Source organism: Camelus bactrianus, chromosome 4, assembly GCF_048773025.1.
Source record: "Camelus bactrianus isolate YW-2024 breed Bactrian camel chromosome 4, ASM4877302v1, whole genome shotgun sequence".
Taxonomy (NCBI): domain Eukaryota; kingdom Metazoa; phylum Chordata; class Mammalia; order Artiodactyla; family Camelidae; genus Camelus; species Camelus bactrianus.
The window spans coordinates 20,970,936-20,982,817 of record NC_133542.1 but is presented as its reverse complement, the minus strand read 5'-3'; positions in this window follow the sequence as shown (position 1 = coordinate 20,982,817).

Below are 11,882 nucleotides of genomic sequence, written 5' to 3'. Positions count from 1 at the left end.
TAAAATGTCTATATTACTCCAAGTAATCTAAAAGATTCAAAGCAATCGCTATCAAAATTCAATAATACTTTTCACAGAATTAGAAAAAGAATTATAAAATCTGTATGCAACCACAAAAGATTCTGAATAGCCAAACCAATCTTGAGCAAGAAAACAAAGCTGCAGGTGTCATACTTCCTGATCTCAAACTATATTACAAAGCTATAGAAATCAAAGTGGGGTGTACTGGCATAACAACAGACACATAGACCAATGGAATAGAACAGATATTCCAGAAATAAACCCACACACACTTGATCAACTGATCTTTAATAAGGGTTCCAAGAACACTCAGTGTCCTCTCATCAATAACTGGTGCTGGGAAAACTGTATATCTACATGGAAATGATGGAAACTGGACCCAATCTTATATCACTCATAAAAATGTGGTATAACATGGTATAACTCCACAAGGATCAAAGACTTAATTAAATGTAAGACTTGGGACTGTAAAACTACTAGAAGGAAAAATAGGGGAAAAGCTCCTTGACATTGGTCTTGGCAATAAGTTTTTAGATAAGAAATCAAAACATAGGCAACAAAAATGAAACAAATAAATGGGACTATATCAAACTGAAAAGCTTCTGCACAGCAAAGGAAACAACTAACAACATGAGACAGCCACCTACAGAATGGGAGAAGATATTTGCAAGCCATCTTTCTGATAAGGGGCTAATAACCAAAATATGTAAGAGCTCATATAACTCAACAGCAAAAAACCAAGTAATTCAATTAAAAAATGGCCAAAGACCTGAATAGACATTTTTCCCAAAGAAGATACACGGATAGCCAATAGGTAATTGAAAAGGTGCTCAACATCACTAATCATCAGGGATGTACAAAGTAAAACCACAATAAAATAACACCTTACACCTATTAGAATGGTTATTATCAGAAAGACAACAGAAATTACTGGAGACGGTCTGGAGAAAAGGGAACCCTTGTATACTGTTGGTAGAAGTGTAAATTGGTGCAGACACAATGGAAAACAGTATGGAGGGTCCTCAAAAAATTATAAGTAGAGCCAGCATATGATCCATCAATCACACTTCTGGGCATACATCCAAAGGAAACAAAATCATGATCTTGAAGAGATACTTATCCTCCTGTGTTCATTGCAACATTATTAATAATAGTCAACATATAGAAACAACCTAAGGGTCCATGGATGGATGAATGGATAAAGAAAATGCAAGATATATAGAATCTAAAAAAGATGAGTGGAAGTCTGAAACAGAGTAGCAAGTTGGTTGCCAGGGACTAGGGATGGGGGAAATGAGATGTTGGTCAAAGGGTACAAACTTTCAGTTAAAAGATGGATGAGTTCTGAGGCTCTAATGTACAGCTTGGTGTCTATAGTTAATAATACTGCATTGTATTACACTTGAAATTTCCTGTGAGTATAGATATTAAGCATCCTTACCACACACACACACACACACACACTCAAAAAATATGTGAGGTGATGGATATGTTAATTAGCTTGATTGTGGTAAATATTCACAATATAGAGATATGTCAAACTCTTCAATCGTATATCAATAAAGCTGGGTGGAAAAAAGAATTTGACTATTTCTAATATTAATATGAGTATTCCAGTTTTCCTATTTTTAGTTAATTACTACATGGTATATATTTTCCTTTATTTAAATTTTAGTTTATTTATGTGCTGTATAGAAAATTGCTTTCTTGTAGAATAAGAATCTACATAGTTTTATTAGATTATTTAATAACCTAATTATCTACCTATTGACTGAATTTAGTCATATTGACAATACTTGCTTTCAAGGAAGGCTGTGTGTTTTAGTCTTTTAGCTGGCTACATTGCCTGCACACACAAATACACACATACACACATACATTCGGGTACATCTGGATTTTGTTTCTAAAGAAAAGTGAGAATAGGTATTTTGGTAAACAACTAGCTACCTCTGCTTTAATGTACCTTTGGTATGTGAAGCTGTCTTACCTATACTATGGGGATATATATAACCATTCTTTCTCTTTTGGAAAAATTAAATAACCAATTTATTTGATCATTTTATGTAACATTTGAAGGATCTTGTTAACGTTATTCTTCTTATTCAAGTTATTCAACATACATTGAATATAAAAACACATCATTGTGAGGAAAGTGTAGAGGAACAAATTTGTCTTTGTTTAATAGCATAAGCTTATTTTGTCATGGAGGTTTTTGGTTTCAAATTTCTTAGCAATCATTTGTTTTCAACAACATATAGACTGTTTCTGTTTTAAGAATGCACTTTTCTTTGAAACAAAGTCAGGAATTGGAGCATTAGCCATCTCAAGTGCCTCCCTGTGAGCTTTATTTATTTTTTTGAAGTATTTATTTTTTTATTGAAGTATAGTCGATTTACAATGTTGTGTGAATTTCTGGTATACAGCATAGTGCTTCATTTGTGTATTCTTTTTCATTATAGGCCATTACAAGGTATTGAACATAGTTCCTGTACTTCTAGGGACAAACTTTCATTCCAGGTGAACACAGGCTGTGAGTACCTACAGGAAGAGCAGCCTGTCTGTTAATGTAACACCGCTGTTGGTAGCAATCAGGTCACATGTGGTACTTTATTAGTGATATTCCCCCTTTTCCAATGAAAACAAACTATTTTAATATGGTTTTTAAAAACCCAAAGAATATAAATACTCCTTTAATACAATATGCTGCTATCCAAATGTACCGTTTACTACATTTGAAGATAGAATCTATCTTACTGCCAAACCGAATTAAATGTGAAATAAAAAGCAGTAGATCTAGAAATTATGTATCAATTTTTATGGTGTTTATTTCTTTCACTTAGTTATATCCCTCTAGGTTTAAGTACCCAAAACAGAAAATTATATTCACAGGAAAAGCACTTAGCTGGATAATATAACGTCATTATAAAAGTTTTTCCAACACCATTCTCTTTATTTTCATCTTAGCTCCCTTGTCTGTTGTCATCGTGCATTGAGCTATACCTGAAATGGATTTAATTTCCCCCAAATCTGGAAATTAATCTAATTTAAAGCTCATTAATGTTTAAAACTATTTATCCATTGTCTTGTTGTTCTATTTGTAATTTTAATTTAATGTGATTTTAAAGTGTGTTTTCCTAGTTTTGAAAAATATATGGCCTACTTTTTCTCGGAAAATTAACACATATCAAAAAACTACTTCCATATCAAAAATTACTTCCATTCATATATCTTAAACATGAATATAGTTCTTAAAAGTAAAGTAAAATATTTGGCTAATAACACATGTTTATACATTATCTAAACCTGTTCCAAACAAAGTCATAAATATGAACTAAGTAATGGATTCAGAGGGAGGAAAATTCACTATAAGATGGCACAAAATAAATTCAAAACCCTCGTTTCCCAGATTCCCAGATTATTACCAAAATCAGCATATATAAACAAATCCTTGTTTCCACTTCAAACTACGCTATTTTAAATATTTCTTCATTTATAGAGAGAAAATTTGCAAAATTAAGATATAGCATGTAAATCTGAATGGAGTGTGCTGCTCTAAAGATGTAGAATGATTATTTAAAGGTGAGTATGATGCTTAAAATTTCATAACCTGGAACAAGAGATAAACAAAAAGATAAGTGGTTGACAGAGGACCACTTACTGCTATGGCCCCAGCCTACTAATATTATTTTCAGCTAATAAAACTCAGACAGAAGCAGAAATTTTTAATTTAGAGCATAGAAACAAATCAACTGGCACAAAACAAATGTCATATAAAACAATTATTGAATGCCATAAGCAAGCAAACAGATTTATGTGTCTCAGAACTGACTCTGACTTAATGTAAACACAGGAGGGTATACAAAAGGAAAGTCAGGGAGAAAATGATCAGTGCACATGATTATAAAAGAAACACCAGATTTTAAATAAGTGCCATATTGTGAAGTAATTTCAATCATATTACAAACATTTAATGAATACCTTCCCTAGCATAACAATAAGCCTATAATGATCACACTCTTACACACTATTTATTATTCTCTTCGGAGTAGCCAATAATTAGAGAAGGCAAAATTTCACCCCATGTATTAAAGTTGTCCAACTGAAATGAAGTAAAGATGCTATTAAAGTAAAGTAAAGATGCTGTTTCTGGAATGTGCCAAAGCCAAGAAAGTCTAGACAAAACTAGAAATATCACAGAGCTTTCTGTAATTTTGCACATGTACAGCAGAGGGCACTAATATAATTATAGTGGTTGGACCTGATGGGAGTAATTATCTGTGATTCTGGGATTCGCCGGAAGTAGTAAACTAGAAAGTCTTTCTCATCTTCATCAGTAAATAGTTTCCTCCTATCTAAATAGGGAAATTCTTTGCATGAAATTTACTTAATTTTTATAGCTAAAGGGCCATAATAATAGAAAGTTAATGTTGATTATTCCCTAAGAAATCAACAACACAACGAGTGATCTTTGAACATCATAAACCAGCTTCCTCAGAAGACTAATAACACTCTATCAACCTTTCCCCTCCTTCCTCTTGCTCTCACATAGCTACACTCACCTAAATACGTCTTCTCCCAAAACACCGTCCCAGAAATCTAAAAGTGGAAAAACTTTTGGCTATGTTAGCAGCTTTTTATGATACAATTGAAGCATTGTCTGATCGTAATGATCTCCACAAGGTGATGGAAACTTTGAGACAAGTGGAAAGACCAACAATTAGCTGTTGTGAAAGAATGGGAGAGTTAACAGAGAGCACACTCAAATATGTTGTTTCATCACAAAGAGGGAGAACAGATGGTCAAACAGTTCTGTCATCTTCATTTTCTAGGTAAAATTAATAGAAAATTGCTATCCCTAGCAAAGCAGGAAATATGAATCGCAGAGAAAAAAAAATCTTGCTTTTTGAAATCAACTGTGATAGATGTATGGGCTTTGCTTTCCAGAAGACCACCATATCCTTCTTTCCCCACTGCAAATACCCTGGTGCACCACCATCGTCTCTTGTTTGAATTGGTCTTCTGCTTCTATTCCCTTTTTCCTAATCCCATAATCCATTCTTCCCTTAACAGAGTGATCTTTTATTAATGTAGTGAAATCATCTCTAACCTTTGCTTAAAATCCTTTAATAGTTTCCTATTAGTCTTAGAACAAAATCCAAACTCCTTCCTTCATTTTAAACCACAATTCCTTTCACTTTAACTCCAGTCCTAGTTGCTTCCTTTCTGTTTTTAGAACATACCAAGCACTTTTGATCCTCAGGCCTTTTGCAATTGCCATTCACACTTCAAACTCTCTAAATGATTGTTTTTTTCCCTCATTTTCCCAGTTTCGCTTAAATTCCATTTCTCCAGAGAGACATTTTCCTAATCAATCTAACAAAAGTAGTCCCTACCCAGATACTCTGTATCTCATCACACACACTTTACTTTCCTTTCTAGCAATTATCACGCTACCTTTTTTTTTTTAAGTTGTTTATCTTTCTGTCAATTGTCTTTCCCTATTTTGAGTTCCATGAAGGTAGGAACTGGTTGACCTTTTCCCTTCTGTATCTCCAGCACTAAGCTTCTAGCAGATAATAGGTACTCATAGATAATCTGACTCACTAATTAGATAATTGTGAGATATCTTTTGCATTCCGGAAGCAATGCCTAGGATGATTTTTTTTTTTTTTAACAGGAATGATTCTTAATTCGGGCTGCATGTTATACTCACTTGGGGAATTTTTTTAAAATAACAACTTCTGGGACCCACATCACAGCCATTAAATCAGAATCTCTAGAGATAGGACCCAGGTATCATTTGAAAAGATCCTTTAGTTGATCTAATCTACAACCAACATGGGAAAAACACTGGGTAACTATTGCTCCCTTCTTTTTAAACTCCAGATCAGCTCCTTTGTTATTTCATTAACATCTTTTAGTATGATTCCTTTTCAAATGATTTCTTTAAGAAATGTTTCTGGGGAGACCATGGTCCTTTTGTGGTTTTTACCAAATGCTTTATAAAAACGACTTCAAATTTGGAATTTATTTATGGACCACAAAAATTGTTCCCTGGTCATGTGGATACTTCTATCCATTTGGGAATGGGCTTCTTTGGGGTTTCAGGATACAGACGTTTCCTGGGAAATTGTTATGTGGATGTGTCAGCCTATGAAGTGCTGCAATATTTGGATTTCACTCAAAAGCTTTTTCTTTTTACTCATACTTTCACATTCCCTGTTGTCTGATAGCTTCTCAGACATGTGCATGGTGTGCTTCCTACTTAATTGAAGTTACTATCATTTGCTTAAATGTTCCTTACTGGAAATGCTTCCCCTGAGCACTCTACGTAAAATGCGGCTCAACCACTGCCTTCATTCACTCTTCCCTTACCTTGCTTTATTTCTGTTTACATAAGTTTTCACTAATTAACAAGTACATTTACTAGTTTATGACGTGTTTTCTCCTACTAGAATATACGGTCCCTAAAAGTTAGGATTGTGACTGTTCATTGCTGTATTCCTAGCAATGTTCAGTATGTATTTGCTGAAAAAATGAAGGAATGAATGAACAATGTTCTGGCAAGGACGTCCCAAAATTGATTTCATTTTCTCTCTTCCTTCCTTTTTTATCCCATGGAATTTTGGTATATCAGGAAGCATCATTTAGGAAAAAAAATATTGGCAGCACCAGGAACCATTTTATCCATGATTTAATCATTGTATTTTCCCCCAGTAGTAGTTAACATGCATGCAATCTATTTATCTCAGATACTGACTTTGATAAAAAAAATTACCCGTAAAAATGTTCCCTGTTCATAGCAAAGCAGTGTCCACTAATGTGAGACATAATTAACAACCATCAGGAATGCCTGGTAATTGCTGAAGGCAAGACTTTCTTTGGCTTATAGGGAGCTAGTTGAGAGACATTTCTCAAGTACTTCCTTTGTTAAGGTGTGTGATAGCTGTGAGGTATACAGAAAAAAGAAAGGCATTTTCTGCCTTCTAGGATCTTACAATTTATTTTGAGTTATAAACCATATGTGTATGAAATGTGAGAATAGTACAATTATGAGATATGCAAAATAAAAGATAGATGCAAAATGAAAATTGAATAATATTATCTTGGGAGATTGTATGTCTATTTATCCATATATATGCATATCTCAAATTAGATAAAGTGGCCTAGAATTTCTGGAAAGAGTTTTAATGCAGAATGTGAAAGCAATAAAGAAAGCAGATGAATTCCCTCTGGTGTTTTTCTGTTCACAAGGCCTGTACTCTTTTTTTTTTTTTAATTTTTTATTGATTGATAATCATTTTACAGTGTTGTGTCAAATTCCAGTGTAGAGCACAATTTTTCAGTCATACATGAACATATATATATTCATTGTCACATTTTTTTCTCTGTGACTACCATAAGATCTTGTGTATATTTCCCTGTGCTATACAGTATAATCTTGTTTATCTGTTCTACAATTTTGAAATCCCGTCTATCCCTTCCCATCCTCCGCCCCCTTGGCAGCCACAAGTTTGTATTCTATGTCTATGAGTCTGTTTCTATTTTGTATTTATGCTTTGTTTTTGTTTTTGTTTTCTTTTAGATTCCACATATGAGCGATCTCATATGGTATTTTTCTTTCTTTCTGGCTTACTTCACTTAGAATGACATTCTCCAGGTGCATCCGTGTTGCTGCAAATGGCGTTATGTTGTCGGTTTTTATGGCTGAATAGTATTCCATTGTATAAATATACCACCTCTTCTTTATCCAGTCATCCGCTGATGGACATTTAGGCTGTTTCCATGTCTTGGCTATTGTAAGTAGTGCTGCTATGAACATTGGGGTGCAGGTGTCATCCTGAAGTAGGGTTCCTTCTGGATGTGTGCCCAGGAGTGGGATTTCTGGGTCATATGGTAAGTCTATTCCTAGTCTTTTGAGAAATCTCCATACTGTTTTCCACAGTAAGCCCTGTACTCTTTATGTGACTCTTGCCGTGATTGTTCCCTCTTCTTTATAACATGTGATTTCCCTTTTTCTCCTTTATGGACTTGTAAGTTAGAGTAATGTCCAACTAGGTGTCTTGTGAACAAGCTAAGAGGTGTTACTTTAAATCATTTATTGGCTGTTTACACTGTGTCCCAGTTGTAGCTTATTAGACTATGTTGGCTTCTTGAGCTAGATACCTTCTGTTTACCCCTCTAGACTGTCTCTTGATGGTTTTTTTTTTTTTTTTTTTTTTTTTTACCCTGCTCTGGGTCCTGGTGGCTGCCGTTTAAGAACTGGTTGGGTTCTGCCAGTGAGGACCATGGGAGGATATGGGCATGAGGGAAGAGAGTGAGGTTTGATTATTTGTTCCTCTGATTTCCTTTCTCTTAGGTCTGTGCCTCTTACCAGGCAGCTGTCTGTACACAGCCCTTTCTGTCTCCTGGTACCACCCTTACCCTTTCAAGTTTAGGCTGGTAACATCTCCCACCCTTTGATTAACCTTGAGGTACTAAACTATTCCTTGTGCTTTCTCTGGATCCTACCCTTACCTTTGTAATTAGTTTCTGTTTTAACTGCTTCTCCAAGTACTCTGTATGAGTTATCATCAACTTCCTACTGGGACCCTGATCACCTTGCCAAGCAGAAAGGGAATCAGAATCTGGAAGTTCCAACTCTCTAATCACATGTTGGCTCCATTGGCAACTAGCCTCCATCCTTAGGTGCTTTCCAAAAGTAAACTCATTAACATAAAAAGACACCTATAAGCTCTCATCATTTAGAAAATTACAAGTTTTAGGAGCTCTGTGCTGGAAATGGTAGTGGGGACAAGGACCAAATATTTGGTGTTTCTTATTATAAATTACATATCACAAGGGCAAAATACCAGTGTGTGTGTGAATGTATGTATGTGTGTCTATATGCTATAATAGTGTATAAGCACTGTTATAGGGAATAAGTAAGCATCATCAAGACAGAGACGTTAAACCAGGTCACTGGCAATGGAAGAAAAAGGTCTTCATGTTCAGGGTGAAGCCGGAGAAGCAAAATCAATGGAATTGTTGGAGTACTTTTGCAATAATGCCTTGAGAGTAAAGAGTATTCAGGTAAAATACCCAGGGCTAAGTAAGTATCTATTATCCCATCTGTTAGGGAGGAAGAAACTAAATTACAATGAGAAAGCTAAAAACAAGTAGAGTGTTGTCTCACTCTGGTCATGTGTTAAAACAGAGAGCCTAAACTATGCAACCCTGTGTATCGAATCAGCTGAACTCCTTAGGGAATTTGGGTTAAGTAAGCTCATAAAAGTTACTAAAACCTAAATCACATAGCTAATTTTTTTCTCTAGAACAACACCTACACTGTGAGTTAGGACTTAACGGAGATAATTTTAGAAAAGTCTATTATTAGGGGAAAAAAGGACAGTTACTTAAACAGTTTGGGGCTGTTATGTAGTCACTGAAGATGAAAATGGAAAATGAAATTCTGTTCCTGTAGCTCTATAAGGTCATCATTGTTGAAGTGTGTGAAAATCTCACGGGACAACTAGAATTGTCATCAGTCACACTTGAATAATTATGATCTTGACCGAGAACACTCTCAGGACTGATCAATAGTCACCAGGAATTACTCAAACAAAATTGTATTGCAGTCATCCCTCAGTATCCTCAGGGAACTGGTTCCAGCACCAACCCTCCCTCCCCCACCCCCATGGATGCCAAAATCTGCTGATGCTTAAGTCCCTTTTATAAAATGAAGGTGTATTTACATATAACTTGTGCACATCCTCCCATATGCTTGCTTGCTTGCTTGCTTGCTTTATTTATTTATTTAACATTTTTTTATTGAGTTATAGTTTACAATGTTGTGTCAACTTCCCGTGTAAAGCACAATTTTTCAGTTATACATGAACCTACATACATTCATTGTCAGATTCTTTTTTGCTGTGAGCTACCACAAGATCTTGTATATATTTCCCTGTGCTATACAGTATAATCTTGTTTATCTATTCTACATATGCCTGTCTACAAATTTCAAACTCCCAGTCTGTCCCTTCCCACCCTACTCCCCACTGCAACCACAAGTTTGTATTCTATGTCTATGAGTCTGTTTCTGTTTTGTATTTATGCTTTGTTTTTTTTTAGATTCCACATATGAGCGATCTCATATGGTATTTTTCTTTCTCTTTCTGGCTTATTTCACTTAGAATGACATTCTCCAGGGACATCCATGTTGCTGCAAATGGTGATATGCTGTCATTTTTATGGCTGAATAGTATTCCATTGTATAAATATACCACCTCTTCTTTATCCAGTCATCTGTCCATCTGATGGACATTTAGGCTGTTTCCATGTCTTGGCTATTGTAAATAGTGCTGCTATGAACATTGGGGCACAGATGTCTTTTAGAAGTAGGGTTCCTTCTGGATATATGCCCAGAAGTGGGATTTCTGGGTCATATGGTAAGTCTATTCCTAGTCTTTTGAGGCATCTCCATACTGTTTTCTACAGTGGCTGCACCAAACTGTATTCCCACCAGCCATGTAGGAGGGTTCCCTTTTCTCCACAGCCTCTCCAGCATTTGTCATTTGTGGACTTTTGAATGATGGCCATTCTGGCTGGTGTGAGGTGATACCTCATCATAGTTTTGATTTGCATTTCTCTGATAATTAGTAATATTGAGCATTTTTTCATGTGCCTATTGATAATTTGTATTCCATATACTTTAAATCATCTCTAGATTACTTGTAATACTAATACAATGTAAATGCTATGTAAGTAGGTGCTGGCATGTGGCAAATTCAAATTTTGCTTTTTGCAGCTTTCTGGAAGTTTTTTCCAAATATTTTTTATTTGAGGTGGAACCAGTGGATACAGAGGGCCAACATTATTTGTTAGCACAGAACAATTTTCTTGGTTTACCTTAACTAACTCCTGGATTGCAGTCTGTCCACAGGAGACTGATATGATATGTTTGCAACTGATTCAAGTGTCACATTGATACATTCTAGCTTGTAGGGTTCTCTTTTAATGTTGAAGGAGTAGGTGGCAGGCTATTCTTGATTTGAATCCCCAGCATATGGCAAAACTCTCAAAATGATACAAAAGAAATCTATTATATTTAAGGTCTTACAAATACCTAATGATGGTTTAAAATTTAACAAATAAACCTGTTGATGAAATAAATAAAGATTATACCAAATTGGTAAGAATTAAAAAACATGTCTTAAAATTTGGCATTCTCTCTGAACAAGAAACATAAAGGCTGAGAAACTGCTAATACACTTTTCTCTTTTTAAATCGAAGTTAGATATAAATTTGTAAAATTAAAGTGAGAGGTGCAATTTAAATACCATGTTAATTTGCACATTTCCTTCATTGTCCCCAACATTTCAAGTATACAATGGTGATATGCAGAGAATTATGTGTTTCTATAGTCTAATATACTTCATCCACAGCAGACTTTATTCAGTATTTCTGAAGAAAAGATCAATTTTAAATGTTTGCACAGAAAGAATTGCATAGGAGAAACTGTTGATTGTTTTAGACATTTTAATTCAGATAATATTGTAGACTAACTTTTCTTTCTGAGTTATGCATGTTAATATCAATGTTTTACACATTTGTGTCATTTTAGCAAATAACTAATATAAGAAAGAACTTCCTTTGTATGCTTCTGGAAATGTGCAAATTTGTATTCTTAAAAATTGTCTGTCAGTAAAGTACACTTACAACTCAGTAACAAAAAGACAAACAACCCAATTAAAAAATGGATGAAGGACTTGAAGTGACATTTCTCCAGAGAAGATAAATGTCCAACCATCACATGAAAAGATGATCAATGTCATTAGTCATTAGGGAAATGCAAATCAAAACCTTAATGAGACACCATTTCA